The following is a 13,215-nucleotide window of genomic DNA, read 5'->3' as shown; positions in this document are numbered from 1 at the left end:
AGTTAGAATGACAGACATCTCAACGGCAATACTGAACCTTGAAGAGCACTGCTTTCGGAATTCAGAAAAGGATTTCCAATGTAGAGTTCATACCCCAGTAAACTATCAGTCAAACTTGGAAGATCTCAAAAAGTTTATCTCCCGTGTACTCCCTTCTCAGGAACTTCTAGAAGATGTTTTACCAGCAAGATATCAGAAACAAAGAAAGAGGAAGATAAGGGTCTACAAAACAGGTGATGTCGCTTGAGAAGGAGCAAAATGAATCCCTGGTATGACGATGAAAGGGGATTCCAGGATAACGCTGTGCCTCGGGCCCCAAGAGCAGCAAATCCAGAGCGAAGGAGGCCAGAGGGCTCTGCGAGGGGGATGAACCGGGAGGACCAGGACGCACCTGCTACTCAGAAACACTGACAGAGTTGAAGCAGTTGCCTCTGGGGCACAGGAGTTGAGGTTGGAGAGAGGTGGGCCGAGTGACTGCTCTTTCTAGTTACAAGTCTTGTATCTGGCTTTAAAATTATGTATATGTATAGCTTTGATAAGGAAGGAAGGGAAGCTCAGGCAATGAATCAGATTCCAGAATGAAAACCCAGGCAAAGATCAGGAGAACCCGCTTCTAGAAGGCGGCAAAGGTACTCGCTTTCTCTGGGAAACGGAGAGTTGACGAAGGCAGCAAAGGCTGAACACCTGGCAGAGCAGGGGAGATGAGAACTCGATGGCCCGGGAAACAGGCAGGAATGGGGCCACTCTTTCCTTTCAAGGAAACAATTCTTAAGTGTGACCTGCCTGCAGTTATGGAGATCAGTAGGAACAGAGGATTAAAGGGAGCTGCGGGGCTTCCCTGGTGGCGCAGTGGTTGAGAGCCCGCCTGCCGGTGCAGGGGACCGGGTTCGTGCCCCGGTCCGGGAAGATCCCACATGCCACGGAGCAGCTGGGCCCGTGAGCCATGGCCGCTGAGCCTGTGCGTTCGGAGCCTGTGCTCCGCAACGGGAGAGGCCACGACAGTGAGAGGCCCGCGTACCGCAAAAAAAGAAAAAAGAAAAAAAAGGGAGTTGCGCCAAGGGTGGTGTCAGGCAACTCACGGAAGAGAGAAGGCAAACAGATAGGCAGTTGTGGAACACCTTACTGCTCTTTAGGCCGGCTGTCTTCCTTTCCCCCTAGATTAGGAAGAGATTGACTCTATCTCCTCAGACAATTACGCCCAGCCGCGCTGGCTCACAGAGATCAAGGCTGAAAGCTCACGGGCAAGCCTGAGACTCTGAGTCCACGTTGGTTTCCCCATCACTTTCCCTGGTACATCCTATTTCTGTTGCTTCTGTGTGTGACACGTTCTGAGGACTCTTTTCTTTCCTTTAGAACCTGACACTGGCCTGGTTTCCCAAAGCCCACCGTACTCACGGGTCCCCAGGGCAGCACCTGAGGGACAATGGGTTTGACTAGCAGTCCTGAAGGCAACTAACTGTGGGTGGGTCCTGTTAACACCTCAGTAAGAGAAGAGTGCCACGTTTGTCTACAGATTAGTGAGGATATGACTGCCAGATGAACTTTTGGCAGTAGGGAGATCCCCTTGTACCTTACTTTTCGGTTCATTTGCAAAGTGAATTTAGACTTGCAGAACAGTATAGGAGTGCGAAGTCTGAAAGTACTATATTTTATGTGTATTTAAAGATACTTCCACATTATTTAGAGTTTATGCCACCCCCCCGACCATATGAAACTCAGCCTGACCTATTTTTATGAAAGGCGTTTACTATTTACATACACGGAATCTGTTCTGCAGGAATTGGTTCCCAGGGTGACTGCTGTAGGTCCCTCCTCTTTACCCACCCCCCATCTCATGAGACAAGATTTGACTTATTTCACTCCTAGTGTTTACAAACTGCTTACTAGAGAATTGCGGCATGACAGAAAACGTCATTCTTTCCGCGAACAGCCTTCATCTTTAAAATCTTTGATTTGTGGATACTACAACCAAAACATTTTGTGAATCAGGGTTGGGGGAGTTGTCCAAGCAGGCTGTTTAGTAGTTTAGGGCCAAGATCTGTCTCCAGAGGAGATTATGATCATTTGAGGGATCATAAATAGTTCCTGCTGGGAGAAGCCGCAGCTTTTCTCTACCCCAGATTCATCCCCTGCTAGTCACAGACAGAGGCGGGCGCGGGGATGAGGACAGTGTAACAGCTGCCTGGGATGCTGGACACCGCCTCTCCCTTCTTGGGCTTCAGCACCTCTTCTCTGAGGTGACTGTAAGAAGCGTGGCTCTGGAGCCCCTCCGGACTTGTGCCTGGTTCCCCCAACCCCCAGCGCTCCCCGCCCCGCCGCTCACACACACTCCGGGCGCCTCCTTCTGTCTAGTAATTGACAAACCAGTTCCATGTCGGTTACTCCTCCCAAGGAGCACAAACCGTCTCTAAACACGCAAATCCCCCAAGCCAAAAACAAGACACCCAAGTCATCTGCGAGATGAATACCGCGGGCGTTAGTTGGCTGCCGCGTTTCTCGGAGGCTGCGGCTCAATTTCCACATCTGTGGATGCAGCCTCGATCCGCACCCCAACCCGGATCGGATGGGGACGCCTGAGCTTTTTGTTTGCTAAGCCGATTCCTACCTCCAGTTGTGAAGTCACCTTCCGGGGGGGGCGGCGGGGGGGTGGTTCTCCTCTCGACGCCTTCGGTGGAGGCTCGGTCAGGAGCAGCTGGCCCCGGGTAATCCTCCCGGGCTGGGCTCACACGCCCCGGGGCCGAGCCTGAGTCTAATCACCTGCTGGCCGCGGGCGGGGCTGCTCAACGCGGGCGCCCGGCCTGGGACGCGGCTCCCCGGTGCGCCCCCCGACGGTCCTTCTGGAGCATGGTTGCTGCAGGAGTCCCTACGGCTAGCCTGCGAGCGCTGCAGGTCTGTGGGAGGATCCCCTCCTCCCTCCTCCAGCCCCGGTTGGGAGGTTATGAAAAGACTGTAATGGAAGAATCCCGGCTCGGCTCGTCACTTCCCTGCTCACTTGTCAAAACTCACGGCATTCCAGAACCCCTTCCCCGGTCACTCCCCTCGCAGGGAAAAAGGAAACCGCCCCGGAGAGGTTTCAGGGAGTTTGGGGTTTCTGACGCAGACACCTTTGCTTGTATCAACTGCTGCGGTGCTTCCAGCCGTAACTGGGAGCAGGTTTGAGGAGAAGACGCCCTACCCAGCTACCCTCGCCCGGTCAGAAGTTCTCCCTCCAGCCGCCGCGAGAAGCTCCACCTCCCCGACTTCAATTCATTTCATAACCACTCCGTTTCATAATCAGCAGCTGCGCGGGTTCTTACTGGGGGTGGGGTGGCGGGGAGCCCCGAACTACAATCACAACCATCACACGCCGGGCAGGGTATCAGACGACTTTCCAGAGGGCTGCAGTCAGATTCCTTCTGCTGGAGAAACCGAATTTACCACTGTTGAATTACAAGCGCCGGTGACTGCACAACTGAAGCATTTCCTTTACACCTTCTCCCGATCCCGCGCCCCTCCCGTCTTCTGCGTGGTTCAGTCAACAAGTCATCCCCCAGAGAGGCATGAATGGGCTTGGGCCGCGTAGCCATATCTCCAGCTGCAAACTGATGAGGAAGCCCGACCCACGAGGCCGAATTGTTTACATCACACCCTCTGAGGGCTTCCTGTCTTAAATTAATGGGAATACAAAGAAGACAGGAAAAGAGTGCTTGCTTTTCTTAGAGCAGGGATGGGGGCTGGCAGAGAGGGGGGTGGGGGTTGAAGTGAGATCTGCGAAGAGGTTGCTTTTCAAAACTTCAATTGTATTTTATTCCTTTTTCCCACTTTGAACACTTGTTGAAAAGGAAAAGCATCGCTGTGCCAAACCTCAAACGATTAAGGAACTTCTGCTCAAAACACATTTTCACCTAGCTTGGAAAGGGATCCAGGTTGGAGCTCGCAGGGGGAGCTAGAGGTATGGGGACCGCCTGTGGTTGAAGGGCACAGATCTCCCCACAGCCTGAAGCCCTGCACCACACAGGCACACACCCTCACCCCCACGCCTCGGGGTTCATGCAAGACTCTTGTCCCAGTCCTACTGTCCACCCCTATGTCTCTAAGCTATGGTTCTCTTCCTGGGCATCCAGCAGCTCTGCGATAGACAGATCTGGTAGAATTCAAAGCAATTAATTAAAAAGGAAGAGGCGAAAGAAGGCTTCCGCTCTCGGGACCATTACTGCCACTGGAAAGGGTAATTAGAATCTGGGAGGGGCCAACCCACGTCCAGGCTGGCCTGGACATCTACCCACTCTCGGAGGCAGCCCGCGGAGCACGTGGTAAATAATTATCATAATCGCCAGTCCTGAAATTACCCCCAGTTGCTTCATTCAGGTTGGCACAACAGCAAACACAGACACGGGCAGGAATGCCAGGCGGTGGCGTTCCTCCTTTGGAAGTACTAATAGGAAACAAAACCCCAGGCTAAAGTATATCTCAAAGTGGTATGGCATGGCAACCAACAATGACAATGGAGTTTAGGAGAACAGTACACGTGCCCAGTGAGCACAAGCTCTGCAAGCCAGTCCTCAAAATACTGCAATTCCTGGGTCAAAGCAAGTTAAACTGATGATTTTAGAAAAAGCCAAGTGTATCAGAACTCTCTAATAGAAAGTGACTGCCTTACAAATATTATAAGGGTCCCAGAGAATGTTAGTTCCTCCCCACTTCCCCTTCTCCTCTCTTCTGCCAGGAGGTGGTAGTCCTGGTGGACTCATTAGCATACTTTTATGTGGCATCTCGGTATCTGAGAAGCTTTATGGGAATTAGGTTCAAATTGAATAATCTTCGAATAATAATTTCAGAAGTGCTCCCTTTCTTCCTTCTGATTGCTTTCTCCACTGACAGTTTTCTTCTAACTTTCTCTACCCCTTCCATCTGGTACGTAATTTATGATGTGCAAATCAATGCTGATTTTAAGCATAACGCAAATAAATATTCCCCTCTTCCTCCACCACTCTGTGTCTAAGCTCCGTTTAGGGTGTGTATGTGCTGAGAATTAAAATTTGACCACATCTGTATAATATCTTAATTGCAGGAAAGCTTTCGAATGCATATGACATTCTCATCAGCAGGCCAGAAAGATATGATCTGGTCTGTCTTTTCCCTCACTGGGTTTCACTGGAGACTGGAAAAGAGATCAGTGGCTCAGTAAACAAGGGTGCTTAAAATGTGGCCTCCAACTTTATCCTAGGTCTGGTTTAAATAATACTTAAAACTGCTCTATGCACACCCAGAGCCTACAAGTAATATTAATTTGAATGGGAATTGCCAATATGCTAAGAGAATCCAAATTGGCTTCAACACATGAAGGAAATGTTTCATGTAAAACAGTTTCAAGTTCAGCATGATGGCTGATTACAAAAGTAGTATCCTGAGGGGCGATGATCAAAATGGCAGGCATAAACGGGGCTTAATATCTAGATTGGAGAATAACTGACAAGGATGTGAGGATCACAGATGATTGTGCATTTAATAGGAATCTGTGTTGTACTGATAAGAAATAGGCAACACGGCAGTGGGGTGAATTCAGTTGGTGGGAGTCTGACATGAAAGGAAAAGTGTCTCTCCCCACTTCTCTCTCCCCCATAATAAAGAATTTGGCAGCGGATAGACTCTTAATAGGGTGGTAGGTCCAGTCTGAGGCCCCTTATTTTAAGGGCAACGTGGAGACACTGGAAAGGTTCCAGAGGAAAACCAAAATGATTAAAGAGACAGAAAATAGAACCTATGAGGAAAGGTTAAAGGATTTGGAGTTGTTTAGTCTAGAGTGAAAAACTGCCTAAAGGCAAACTTAACAGTCTTCTCCTCCCACTTGAAAGGTTATTATAAAGAGGACACCGACCAGCTGTTCTTCATCTCTACAGAAGACAGAAGAGGTAAGAGACTCAAAGTGCAACACTGAAATTTGGGTCAGACACAAAGAAGATGTGCTTGATGCTAATGGTCACTGACTTGACATTGACATCACTGTGCAATCTTCACCTCTCAGACTCCATCCCAGTGATAGTCTTGTGTGTTTAGGCAGAAGCCAGGCTGGAGAACTCCTTTCCTTCCCTTCTAGGGCTGCAGTAGTCCTCGTTACTCCATTGAATGGGGGTGGGGGGGCGTGCAATCGTCCTAAGCATACACGTTCCCTAATTCAGAAACACAGTGCCAAAAGAATATCATTCTCTCTTAAAACATATGCCCACATCTCATCGGACCTTTGTTTATTGGGTGGGTATCTCTAAAAATACGCCCAGCTTCAGACATTGATAAGCATATTTTATAGATTCACTCCTCTATATTGTTTCTATACACAGGCAGCGTTACCTTTTTTTTTTTTTTTTTGCAGTGCCACATGTGGGATCTTAGTTCCCCGACCAGCGATTGAACCCACGGCCCCTGCATTGGAAGCACAGAGTCTTAACCACCGGACTGCCAGGAAAGTCCCAGGACAGCATTACGTTTTGTTTAGTGAGCACACAAATATTAGTTGATGATGATAATGATAATAATAGCTATGAATTATTAAACTCTTCCTATAATTATGTTGGGCACTGTGCTAGCTACTTTATGTAGATTGTCTATCTCATTTATTTTTTGTAGTAGCCCTGTGAAGTGGATATAATTATTAGCCTTATTCTAACACAAGGAAACTGAGTCACAATGAGGTTAAGTAACACAGCTAGTAAATGTTGGAGTCCCAATTCAAACCCATTTAGTCTGAATCAAAAGGGTGTGCTTAACTGTTACACCACTGCCTCTCATTCATTATTTTTAGCTCTTGAGAGGGAGGAAACATTGCAAAAAGAAGTATTTATTCTTGTTGGCCCAAACTGATTAAAAACCAAGTCTTCTACAGGTTTACACTGCCTGGGAAGCACAGTTGCATAGCAGAGGAAGGAAGGACTGACTTTGCCTTTTGATCAGAAGTATGCCTTGCTATCTCCCACAAAGCTAAAAATCGAATCAAAGTACATCTCTATTTTATTAATTAGAAACACTTAGCTATTCATCTATACTCTAACTTTGCTTATAGTTAAGTGTTCCATGACTGTTGAATGAATGAATACAAATGTAGTATGACTTTGATGCTTTAAGGCAAACTGAGCTGAATTGAGTTTTTCCAGCATGCTGGTGATTAAGGCTCTGGTGGGTCATTTCTATGGGCCTCTTATCAGATGTTCCCTAAGAGTTTTAAAATCCAACTGTTTCCTTTAATTCAGCATCCATGAGAAAGGCATATGTATGGGTCGCATTTTCCCAGCGTCAACTACTTTTAGATCAAGAAAAGATTTTTAGTGGGGTTTATTGAGTGCTGTTGTATATCAACAATAGATGATTCGTAAGTGAAACAGACATCAAAATGATTTTTAGAAAGGCAAACGAACCACACACAAACAAAAAATTAAAAGCTGGTCCAAATTACGCCAAAGGACAGATATTTTCCCATTAGGACAATTTATCCTGAGTCTATAAACAGAGAGGGGCATAATTACCCAAGTGTTTGCTAACAGATCTAAACCTTATGTAGCTATAAAAAGCTGGAGAGAGGAAGAAGGAGGAAATTCCCAGAAGAAGATCCCCAACCACATCCAGGGCCATCAGATCTCCATAAATACGAAGCCCAGCAGTGGTACCAAGGGGAGCATGAGAAGAAACCTCAGGATTTTAACACAAGCCACAGAAATAACTTTGAATTGTCTTAAAACTAAACAGTGACAATTCTATCCAATAAACTTGCAGCCGACACATGGGCAGAGGGGTGACTGACTGGCATTCCAGATGTAGTTAATAGAAACGTGATGCCCAGAATAAAAAAGGTATTCAGTAAATGTTGATTGAAGGGATGGATGAGTGAATGAATGTCTGAACAGATGTCCAAGCTGCCTCTTCCCCTCTTTGAATCTCTGTTGCAAAGATGTCTTCGATGCTTCAAACCCAAAGCGCCCACAGAGGTGTTGAACCATTTGAACTGGTACTCTAGGAGAAGGTCTAGAGCCAGAGGCTGGTTTCCGACCCAAAGATACCAATTTATGATCTTGCCATGAACACAGGAAGGGGGACTGCAATACCTGTGGAGCACCTTTGCAGGCCTTGATTCAAAAGCTCCCATTATTTACAGTATTTGAAGTCCGACGCTTGAAGTCCAACAGAATCAAGTACTAACTTACAACAATAGATGCTAGCATCTATTGAGCACTTACTGGATGCTGGATCTTGTTCTGAGCCCTTTATGTATTAACTCATTAAATCCTTATTACAATCTTAAGACTACGTACTATTATTTACAACCCATCCTACAGGCAACAAAACTGGGCCAGAAGATTACCTAAATTAGCTCATGGTCACACAACTAGTAGGCAGAGGAACTGGAACTCAAAAAGATTGCATCTGGAACCAGCTCTTCCTCTTAACTGCTGTCCAGTGCTACCCTTCCAAATCTCACCTCCTGTCACTGCTCAACACAAAATCACTATCCAAGTCAAAGTGTTTACCCACAGATATTCCAAGAGCATTCTAACCTCTGCAGGATGTGACCTGTGACTCTCCTAGTGCACCTCTCTCCTGCGTGCTCTCATCACTTATTCTGCAATGAACGCAACTGTAACTTATTTGATTCATATCACATCTCTCCAGCTGGGTGTTAGGTTCCTTGGAGTTAGGACTATGTGTTGCATGGAAGTCTGGGGATATAATACAATAAGGAAGACCTAGATTTAAAGTCCAACTCCTGTAATTATTATGCATGGAACTCTGGGTAAGTCATTTAACACTTCCTATTCTCGTATTCAAACTATATTCCTTACAGGCTTGCGGAAAAGGGGAGATTAAATGAGAAAATGAAGCACACAGTATAGGATGATGCCTGATATCGTAAGCCAGTGATTTTCAACCAGCAGCTATTTTGACCCCCAAGAAACATTTGGCAATGTCGAGATATCTTTAATAGTCACAGCTGTGGGGAGGGGTGCTACCGGCATCTGGTGGGTAGAGCCCAGCAATGCTGCTAAACATCCTACAAAGCACGGGGCAGGCTCCCACAACAAAGGATTATCCACCCAAAATGTCAGTAGCAAGAGTACTGAGGTCGAGACACCCCACTGCGAGCTATTAAAAATTTATCAACAATAAAAGTTGCCATTCTCTTTCCTTTCCTTATTTTTCACGGTACTGTGCTTCTGGGAGGTGTTCTGTAAATCTTTGTTGGGTAAACCTTTGGACAAATGGGTAAGTGAATGTATGAGTTCTAAGATACTTTGCTAGTAAACACTTGAGAGTGTGGTCTAGTCATGGCAGGGGTTCAAGTGGGAGTTAATTAACCTAGAACCAGAACCTTCAAATATCCATGCACAATGAAAGGAACCTGAAAATCTGAAATAAACCCAATATGATACTGGGGGCCTGAGCCCAGTGAAAGTGATGTCAATGTTGGTCCTAGGAAAGCTGAAGAACTTAGACAAAGGCCAGCTCCTCCTCACTGGTGGCTTCCCAGGTGACTTGGCTATCAGCCTACAAATGCTCCCTCATCTGATTCTATCTTCTACCCCAAAGATATGGTGAAACAGCCAGAAGGCCATGGAAGAATTTATTCAAGTCTCTACCCTAGTCCATTACCCACCCACCCCTGCAGCAACCACAGACAACCTGGGGCCCAATCAAGTGAACTCTCATCTAGAACATGGATTAAAAAACACAGTGGGGGGCTTCCCTGGTGGCGCAGTGGTTGGGAATCCGCCTGCCAATGCAGGGGACATGGGTTCGTGCCCCAGTCTGGGAAGATCCCACATGCCGCGGAGCGGCTAGGCCCCTGAGCCATGGCGGCTGAGCCTGCGCGTCTGGAGCCTAGGCCCGCGTACCGCAAAAAAAAAAAACAAAAAAACCCAGTGGAAGCAAAAAGGGCATGTAGTGATTACCTGAGGTCTTCAACAGGTTCAGTAAGATCGGTTGCAAGAACTGGAAGCCCAAGAATAAAAGCCTACACTCCTGGATATAGCATAAATAACATTAACACAAACCAGAAAACCAAAAGATCCCTTCCATCTCCCATTCTCCAGACTTGGTGGCAACATCTGCTTCTTAAGTTCTTAAGAAGAATTTAAGAACTCTCCGTCTTTTACAGTCAGAATCCATGAATGATTTTAGTGTGGTTGGACATGAGAAAATCTAAAACTTAATTTGAGTTTCCAGGCATCTTGAAGCATATCTGGGATATGAACTAAATACCTGAACTAAATTACCTGCCCAGAACTGTAAGAAAGATCTTGCCTTGGGCGCCTAACACATCTAAGCTGGGATTGGCCTCCACACTCTAACCAACTTCCGGAATCACCTCTAATCAATTCCTATTCGCCCCTCTGGGCTCAGCTCAGACATCACCTCTGGGGATCCCACCCTGAGCCTCCCCTGGAATATATTTGAGGCCCTCCTTACAGCTTCAATAGCATCCCCACTGCCCATTCACTTGTCTGATTACCCTTAGAGACTGCGGCCTTGTTTACTATTTTATTCCAAGGGCCTAGCACTGGGCCCAGTAAATAGTTGTTGAATGAATGAATATAAAACATTCATTCCTGGGACTTCCCGGGCAGTCCAGTGGTTAAAATTCCGTGCTCCCACTGCAGGGGGCGTGGGTTCAATCTCTGGTCAGGGAACTAAGAAACTGCATGCCGTGCGGGGCGGCCAAAAACAAAAACAAAAACCATTCATTCCTGAAACTACTTATTGAGTGCCTACTGTGAATCAGGTATTGGTTTAGGCACTGGGAAAACAACTATTACTATCTTAGTATTAACAACAACAACAGTAAAAACTATTGTAGCTAATGTTTATTGGGCATTTACTGTACACCAGGGATCACGCCAAGCTCTTCTCTGTATTGTCTTTTAATCCTCCCCCCCATATGCATATAGCAGATACTATTATTATTCCCACTGTACAAATGAAAAAAGATGCCAAGCCACTCTTATGGACCTTAATGGGAAAGAATCTCTGACATTTAAGTTCCTTCAGGTCTATTTACATGGGCTTAACTCACATCAACTAAGAAAAGGTTACCTGTAATTCACTCATGAGCTTTGCTTATGTCTGTCCCTTGCCTGGAAAGTCCCTATCCATTCTTCATATTGTCTGAGATTTATTTTAAAATATTTTGATATAGGCTATCAAGCGATGACAACTGTAATCTACACTCCAGAGGCTGAGCTGGCATCTGAAGGCCACTTATCAAAGTCCATCCAGCAGCAGACATCTGAAATGTCACTACCTAGATCTGCAGCACAAGGTTCTGCAGTTACTGAAATGAAGGTTAGAAATACTGTTGTTCCTCCATGGAATGAGAAATTTTTAAGATAAGTTGGTTAGAACGGTTCATACAGCCACCTCTGTCGCTGCCTGCTGAGCTGTAAGAGTCCAGGGTGTGGTGCTTCGGCAGAGGGACTCCACATGTCTGGGGTCCTACCAGTTAACGGAGGATTCTGTCACTGGGCCTGATGATAAAATCAGGTGATTCTGCCCACAGAGGACTACTGCATGCCCTTCAGAGTGGACCTGCTGGGAAGGGGCCCAATGGAGCGCCAACAAGAACAGCAGGGGAGATGTACCAAATTTACCCAAGCAGGGGGTAGGACTATTTCTGTGCCTACTTGCTAACACCTGCTCTAAGTATGGCAGGAGTCAAGGACTTGCTTTCATGGTAACCTACCACCTGGCACTGAGGCTGTAGGGTTCTCAACCTGTCCTGATAATAGGAGGCTACTGATGTTTAACAAAAGAACCCGACAGCTGTGAGCGGCCAATTGGCTCGGGCAACACCCTCTTCCCTACCCTGGTCTCTTGGAGAACATTCGACACTAAGCTCAAAATCCCCCGCTGCTGCAAAGGCCGTCTTGATGACTCATGTCCACTCCAGAGCTCTGAGGAACCCTCTAGTTGCCTGCACACAGAGGAGATCCTTTTGATAGACTCCAATCACCTAAGAGAACCTGGACGAGTCTCTTCCAACACCCTGAAAAAGTCTAATTTAGCAAATGAGTTTACTTTAGGGTATGAATTATCGAGCCAAGGGCCACACTAGGTTCTGAGAAAACACTGATGAGCGGCACGGACCGTGGGTCCAGTGAGCTTAGAGATGGTGGCAGGACAAATAAAGCAACAGGCGTTAGTTCCAATGCAGTGAGGGCTAAATGCTAAGTTCAGGGGCTATGAGAAGTCCATCAGGGACACCTAATTAGACCTGGAAGGTCAGGGAAGGCTTCCAGAAGACGCGACTGGAAGCTGAGCCATGGGGATGAGCAGGCATTAGCACGATGAAGAAATGACTCCGGGAAGAGGAACTGCTAAGTGCAAAGGTCCAGAGCACAGACACGGGCGCCGTGCTCTGAGTTCACAGAGGTTCAGCCTGGCAGCAAGTGGGGTCGGCTGGAGGTGGAGTGAGGAGAGTGGAAAACTGGACAGGGGCTGGAGAAGCAGGGCTTTGTGAGGAAGTGGTTTGGGCTTCATCCTTGAAGGGCTTTTGGCAGAGCAACGCATGAACGGATTTCCATGTCAGACGATCATGCTGGCTCCGGGGAGGCCAGTTGGATGGAGGCAAGGACAGGGGTGAGGAAGCTGTTGTATGCACCCAGGCAAGACAAGATGGCGCCTGGCCTAGGGGAGTCTCTGTGGGCCCGTACTTTCCCTATATCTCTGATAAAACTCCAGCATGGCCCTGTCTACAGCTCTCTGCCTCTGCTAGACTGGCAGTCCTTTGAGTGCCGAAACTGGAATTTACTCATCTCTGGAGCCTTAGCGCTCCCAGGGGATGAAACTCTCAGTAAGGGGTTGGTGGTGCCTTTTGAAGGACAGAATTCCTTAATTACAAAAAGGATTTCCTTTCGCTGGGTTCCTCACCGCCAGACCCCCGCCGCCACCCCGCCTCGCTGCCTGTAAAAATCTCCTCAGCAAATACTGTACCTCTTTTACATTTGGTCACTCCAAGGTGTAGGGTGACCCCCACTTCACTTCACTTTGATTTTTAGTCTTCACAGCCTCCTGAACATCTTACACTGTCCTTTTCTCTCACTACAGCCTAGCTCATTCCCCCATTTCACAGTCAAGACTTCACACAGGTCGGCTTAAAGTGCCCCTCCCCAGCATCTTGAAACTCCCCCAGGGATGACCTCACTTATGTGAAGCAGCTACTCCGTCCCATCTGATTTCCTAAATCCATGTCATAAT

The 13,215-nt window shown here is 47.2% G+C and overlaps 1 protein-coding gene across 2 annotated transcripts in view; it reads right to left on the bottom strand.

The window, feature by feature from the left end:
* Positions 1–13,215, bottom strand: part of PDZD2 (PDZ domain containing 2) — a 378,282-nt gene that overhangs the window by 187,281 nt on the left and 177,786 nt on the right. The window contains exon 1 of one of the 2 annotated variants that reach the window (XM_060146917.1): positions 2,606–3,200. The exons of the other annotated variant lie outside the window; for it this stretch is intronic. The gene's annotated coding sequence lies outside the window, so the exon portion shown is untranslated. Of the gene's footprint in view, positions 1–2,605; positions 3,201–13,215 lie in introns of those variants that run through there. 2 annotated transcript variants of the gene reach the window in all.

The sequence above is a fragment of the Lagenorhynchus albirostris genome, chromosome 3 (genome assembly GCF_949774975.1).
Source record: "Lagenorhynchus albirostris chromosome 3, mLagAlb1.1, whole genome shotgun sequence".
Lineage (NCBI taxonomy): Eukaryota > Metazoa > Chordata > Mammalia > Artiodactyla > Delphinidae > Lagenorhynchus > Lagenorhynchus albirostris.
Note: the sequence above shows the minus strand (reverse complement) of the source record. Positions and strands in the feature narration are given on the sequence as shown.